Genomic DNA, 7,063 nt, shown 5'->3' with positions numbered 1-7,063 from the left:
CAGTCGGCTGACTGGACACAGTTCAAAAATATCAGTTGGCTGGGTTTGTCAGTTGGCTGACTGTTTAGTTCAAACTGTCAGTTGGCTGGGCAGTTTATTTTGGCCAATGTAGTTTTGTCAGTCGGCTGAGCAAACCCAGTGCAAACTGGTCAGTCGATTGACCAATCCATTTTTCTGGTTTTCCATTTTTAGTTTTCAAAATTAGTTTTGCTCTCTTACTTTGATCTTTCATAAAACATTTTTCGAGATTTTAAAATAGGTCTCTAAGTCTATAAATATCCCTTAAAGATTCCCTAAAGAGTTTCAAAGTATTTCAAATGATATTTAAACATTGAAGCACTTACATAAAGACTTCTAAGACATTTGGACATTCTTGACGCTTAAGTCTTTATGCTTATCTCTTGAGCTCTCTCACTTTGCATTTCTTTGACTCTCTTGCTTTGTTTTTCTTTGGCTCTCTTGTTTTCAAGTTTTAAGCTTTTAGCACATTCTCTTTAACATCCACACTCTCATATTTTTCAAGCTTTAAATATATCATCTTCAAATCCATGCTTTGATGTTCTTTAAGCTTCGTTTGATCATCCTTGTATACATATTCTTGAGCTTCAAAAATTTGAATCCTGAAATATCATTACTTAACCAAATATGTTAAGTTCCACTTGTTTGTTAGCATCAAAACAAGATATTAAGCTTTATAAAGCCAACAAAATCATAATTTAATAATTTCTTGGAAAATATATACATTTCACTAAAAATTAAATGAATCATCATCTACTAAGATTTAATCAACTCAATATACCCATTTTCCCAAAAATATACTTACAATAATTACAGTCCAAAATCCCCATTTCTATATACCAGAATATCTAGAAAAACATATAAACAATTTCTGTAACCACATTTTATAATTTAATTGGTTAAATTTTTGAAAATATCTTACATAATCTATTCCCCTTACCTGATTCTTGGAGTGATGCCTAGGATCCATCTGAATCGGATGCTGAACCTCCATGGTTGTTAGTGCTGGTCCCACTAATTTCCTGCTCAGAGCATCAGTTACCATATTTGATAGTGCAGTCATAATCTTTAATAAGCTCAAACCACCTCCTATGTCTCATGTTTAGCTCCTTTTAAGTGAAAAAGTACTTCAAACTTTTGTGATCGGAGAATATCTCGCATCTCTCACCAAACAGGTAATGCCTCCAAATTTTTAATGCGTGTACTACTATAGCCAATTCCAGATCATGGGTAGGGTAGTTCTTTTCATATTCTTTCAACTACCTAGAAGCATAAGTTACAACTCTACCATACTGCATCAATACACAACTGAACCCTTTCAAGGACGCATCACTGTAGATAACATAACCCTCACCCCCTGATAGGATGATCAACATCGGTGCCGTGACAAGCCTTTGTTTCAATTCCTAGAATCTTTGCTCACAGCTATCGTCCCATTCAAACCTGACATTCTTCCTAGTCAGCTATGTCAGAGGCCCTAATAATGCTGAAAATCCCTAAAAAAAATGATGATAATAACCAGCCAGCCCCAAGAAATTCCTGATTTCCTAGACGTTCCTCGGTCTAGCCCAATTCACCACTGCATCAATCTTGCTAGAATCCACAGAAATTCCATCCCTTGAGATATCGTGCCCAAAAAACGCAACCTTCTTGAGCCAAAACTCACACTTGCTAAACTTAGCGTACAACTTCTTCTCCCTAAGCCTTTGAAGAACCTGTCTCAAATGTGCCTCATGTGCCTCATAACTCCTCGAATAGACCAGTATATCATCAATGAAAACCACAACAAACTGGTCTAAATATTAATGGAAGATTTTATTTATCAAATCCATGAATATTGCAAGAGCGTTCATCAGACCAAAAGGTATAACAAGAAACTCATAATGTAACGACCCGCTTAATTTCCATGTTTTTTTTTTTATTTTTATACTATGACATTTGACATGCTCTGATACCATACACGGTTAAACCCAATCATCAATCTAAGCAGCGAGAAGCAGAAATCAAATAAACATAACCATATGTGATCCTATACAATACTAGAGTGCTAGAATGTAACCTCAAAATATACATACATATATCACTGTTCCCAAAATATCCTCAACTGGTGAGGGCTATACAAAAACACTCTCAAAAATATACTCACTCTCTACTGACAGGGTAGTACAGTGGCCTCTTTATCTACGAGCCTGGTCTGCTCGCCTACCTGGATCACCTAAAAAATGATTCAACACTGGGATGAGCTAACGCTTAGTAAGATGAAATATGCAATTACTAGTGTGTGGCCAATGAGCTACTATATGATGAAAATCTATTTCATATAATCATACATAACTGAATATGTAAATACAATACAAGTGATAAAATCCACCACCCATTCCATGTTGTTTGACATAACAGTATCATAGGTTACTATTCAAAATACTTCTAATGTACATAAGTATGTTCTCTATTTCTGTAAATATGTATATACATAATAGTAACTGAAAACTTTCCCTGTGGATAACTGTGTGTCATGATTTAACCCCTTATGACAGGGTTGTGCGGTCTGTAGGCGATATCTACACTGATTGGCCGACCAGAGTAAATCACTATACTCCATCGGTCTGATTTGCCCACCTCAACCCATATCTGATGGGGAGCTTTTCCACGTCAAGGGCTTAGGTGATTGACCTACTATCACGTATTATCTAAATAGGTGGTTGCACTCAAAATATAAATATTTGTAGCAACGGTACTGTGCTCTGCTGTATGGTCCAACGGGATTTGATACTATATAATATATCTCTATATACAATTATCTGATTTACCATGATTTTGAAATAACCGTAATGACCATGATGCTGAATAAACTGTAACTATAATCCATACATCATAATACTGAGAACTGTATACTCATAACACTGAAAACTGCATAATCATAATATTGAAACTCGTATAATCATGGTACTGAGATTCGTATAATCATGGTACTAGAATTCGTATAATCATGATACTAGAATTCGTATAATTATGGTATTGAAATTCGTAAAATCATGGTACTGAAATTCATAAAACATATCTCCGTACTATATTCATATTCGCAAGCCACATCATACTTTAATACATAATATTCATAATTTAATAAACTATATAACATTTTAAAATTACCTAGCATAATATATTTTCCTTACCTAACTACTGGAAAGCCACTATGGTATACTGACCTAACACCCGCAGAACCTCCTACACAACATCCTGAAAACAATGTTTGCCAGAACAAAATATCAGCATTTATTCGCCTACATCATTTCCTATAACTGTCAAAAGGCAAAAAATGGACTAAAAGACCTTACCCTGAATTTGGAATGAAATCCAACTTCTTTTTACCAACGATCCGCTCCGGCAGACTTGCAGAGAACTTCGCCAAGAGTGTCGTGGTGGCTTCGGATCGTCGATTTGGCGACCGAAATTGAAGAGAGAAGGGAGAGAGAGACCGTAGGAGAGAGAGAGAGCACCGAAAATGTAATAAAAATCTGAATTTTTTACTATTTATAGGACCAGATTCGTTGACGAGACATGTCACCTCGTCGACGAGTCCTTCAATAAATTCGTTGACGAACCTTCCCCTTCGTCGATGAAATTTAGAGTAGTCCAATCTTTCTTTCAGTATTTTTTTGTCGACGAGATGGGACCTCATTGACGAGGTCTTGAAGACCTTCGTCGACGAAGCCTGGAAATTCCTTGAAACTATATTCTCCAAAATGCAATGTTGTCGACGAACGCGGAGCATTCTTCAATGAAGTCTACTGCCTCCTTCTGTTACTGATTCCATTTCTCTCCCTCATTATTATTTAAATACTATTATTCTTCAGGTCACTACACATAATGCCTATACTTAGTCTGGAAGGCTGTCTTCGAGACATCTTCTACCCTTGCCTTTACTTGATGATAACCTGATCTGAGATCAATTTTGGAGAAAACCGGTGTACCCTAGAGCTGGTAAAATAAATCATCTATACGGGGTAGATGATACTTGTTCTTGATTGTTACCTTATTAATTTTCCTATAATCTATACACATCCTCATGGTCTCGTCTTTCTTCTTTACAAATAATACTGGAGCTTCCCACGGAGATATACTAGGTCGTATAAATCCTTTATCCAGTAAATCTTGCAATTGATCTTTAAGCTCTCCCAATTCTGCTGGCGCCATTCTATAAGGAACTTTAGAGATCCGCATTGTCCTTGGAAGTAGATCGATAGGAAAATCCACCTCACGATCAGGAGATAAACCGGGTAGCTCGTCTGGATAGACATCTGAAAATTCCTTCACCACTGGCATATTAGCAAACTTCAATTCATTCCCTAACATTTCTTTAATGAAGGCCACAAACCCTTGACAATTACTCAGAAGTAGTCTCCTCGCCTGAATGGCTGATACTAACTGAGGTGGGGATTGCACTCGCGAGCCTATGAACCTAAATTTTGGTCTTCTCGGAGATCTGAAAATCACTTTTTTCAGCCAAAAATCTATATTGGCAAAGTTAGCCGCTAGCCAATCCATGTCAAATATTACATCAAACTCGTGCATGTCCAACACTATCAAATCGGCAAACAAAACTTCCCTTAGATATCAATTGGACAGCCTCGGAGCACCTTATTACACCTCACTACTGACTCAGTCAGTGTAGTTACTAATAGTTCAGTGTCTAATAACTGTGTTTTTGCCCTCACGTAATTTAATACACTCCATAGACACGGATGAGTGTGTGGCCCCTGAATCAAACAATACAATAACTTTAAATGAAAGCATGCTAACCATACCTGTCACCACGTAGCCGATTGTCTCAACATCACACGGCGTCAAGGCGTAAACTCTCGCTGGAGCCGTATTCCTTTGCTGACCTCCACGAGGCGCTTGATAACCTCCCCGAGCAGGTCTAGGAGCAGGAGCAGCTCCAATCAGAGCCTAAAAATCTCTCATCATGTGCTCTGGCTCCCCACATCAATGGCAAATACCTCGCCCAGCACGACACTCCCCTGGGTGCCTCTTCCCACAAGTCTGACAAGCTAGGAATGACTGCATACCCTGAAACCCATGACTCCTGCCTCCGATCCCTGTAATCGCCACCTCTCTTACACGAACCCCGATTGGAACCCTGCTAGGAACCAAAAGGCTTGAATCTCTTTTTCTATTTATGCTCTTCAGCCTCCAACCGCTCTCCAGCTTCTGCCATAGCTGCTCTAGCTAACAGCTCAGCAAAATCTTGCAATTTCAGTATTGATACCTGCTTATGTAATTCTCTCCTTATGCCTTTTTCAAACTGTCTTATTTTCTTCGTCTCGTCCGAAATAATGTACAGGGCGAAGCGCGATAACCTCGCCGCGTACTGCTGCACTATCTACTGTCCCTACTTCAGATGCAAGAATTCCTCTATCTTGGCTTCTTTGGACGAGGCTGAAAAGTATCTGTCGAAAAATACTTCCTTAAACCAATCCCATGTCATATCTATAGGCATTATCCTCTCCTGCTCTAGGAGTTTCATTGTCGTCCACCACCTCTCGGCCTCCCCTGTCAGTTTATACGTAGCGAATAGTACCCTCTGTTTCTTTGTACACTGCAACACTACCAATACCTTTTCAATTTCCTGTTCCCAGTTCTCAGCGACCGCAGGTTCAATTCCTTCTGAGAAAGCCAGAGGATTCATCTTGATAAAATTCTCAATCGAATTACTGTGGCCTACAGACGGACCTCCCTGCTCCCTGGAGTTTCTCGCAATTTCATCCATGACTTGTTGAGCCATGTTGCGTAGCACTGCGTCTAAGTCACCACCAGCTGCACCTGAGGGCCCAGCACCCTCATTACCACTAGCATGGGCACTACCACCTTCAAGGTCCATCCTGAAAAGACAATAAACTTAGCTTAGGACCCTATTACCACAACATACCCTACACAAATCATCTAACTAGTATATCATATCCTTAATTGGTTTATCATCCTTAGTCTTAATTCAAGGTTCAATCCTGTAACCTAGATACCCAACCTGATAGTATTTTACCATGGCTTTCCTGAAATCGTCATCTCACGAAAGACACATAAACCATCACAAAAGTTTTGCATCTAGACTACAAAACAAAACCTCAAATTCCTTTATCCTATACTCTGGTATTGTTTCTACTGCATTCTAGAGTCTACAAAACCTAGCAACCTAGACTCTGATACAAAATTGTAACGACTTGCCTATTTTACCATAAATATTTTTTTTTCCACATACATAAATATCATTCTTAATAATAACCCTAGTGCCAATATAACATCTGATATACACAGCGGAAACCTAAACAGCGGAAAACATAGATTACAATCACAACCAACAGTACCGGAGTTTCACTATATTCCATAACATTTCAGTAAATATAAATATACAATCTTCCAAAAGGCCAAAAAGAAAAACTAGGATCATAAACCAAAACCAACCGACCCAAGTTAAAAAAAACTCACCCTCCAAGCAGGGTAGTAAAGATTGCTTCTGATGGCGCGGAGCTCGGTTCGCCTGTCTGACTGGGTTTCCTGTAATAATTTTAAGTTGAGGTGAGATACCTCTCATTAAGGGAAATAAACTAAATACAGTTGTATGACAACATGAATATTCTTGTATTATAATAAGTAAATAGTACGTGATACATGCCTGGTAAAAATCGGTAATATAATAACTGAGTAATAGATATATGATCAAAAGCATATTAAATCATACTGATTTTCTGTCATTATAAAATCATCTGTTATAACTGATAATACTGAAATATACCCAGGATGGATAACTAGCTAATATCATGTATTACCCCCCACGACGGGTTATGCAGCCCGAAGGCGGGACCTGACAATGGATGGTCGACCACTGCCAAGTCAAATATGTCTGTAAGTATGATGGGCCCGCCTCACCCTGGTCCGGATTGCCAGGGGGACGTCTACAACACTACACTAAAGTCACATCGACTATCCATCTCCCACCCCCTTTACTGGTAGGGGTAGTAGCACAAGTCTGAACTGAACTGAATAGCTA

This window comes from Malania oleifera, chromosome 8 (genome assembly GCF_029873635.1).
Source record: "Malania oleifera isolate guangnan ecotype guangnan chromosome 8, ASM2987363v1, whole genome shotgun sequence".
Lineage (NCBI taxonomy): Eukaryota > Viridiplantae > Streptophyta > Magnoliopsida > Santalales > Ximeniaceae > Malania > Malania oleifera.
Note: the sequence above shows the minus strand (reverse complement) of the source record.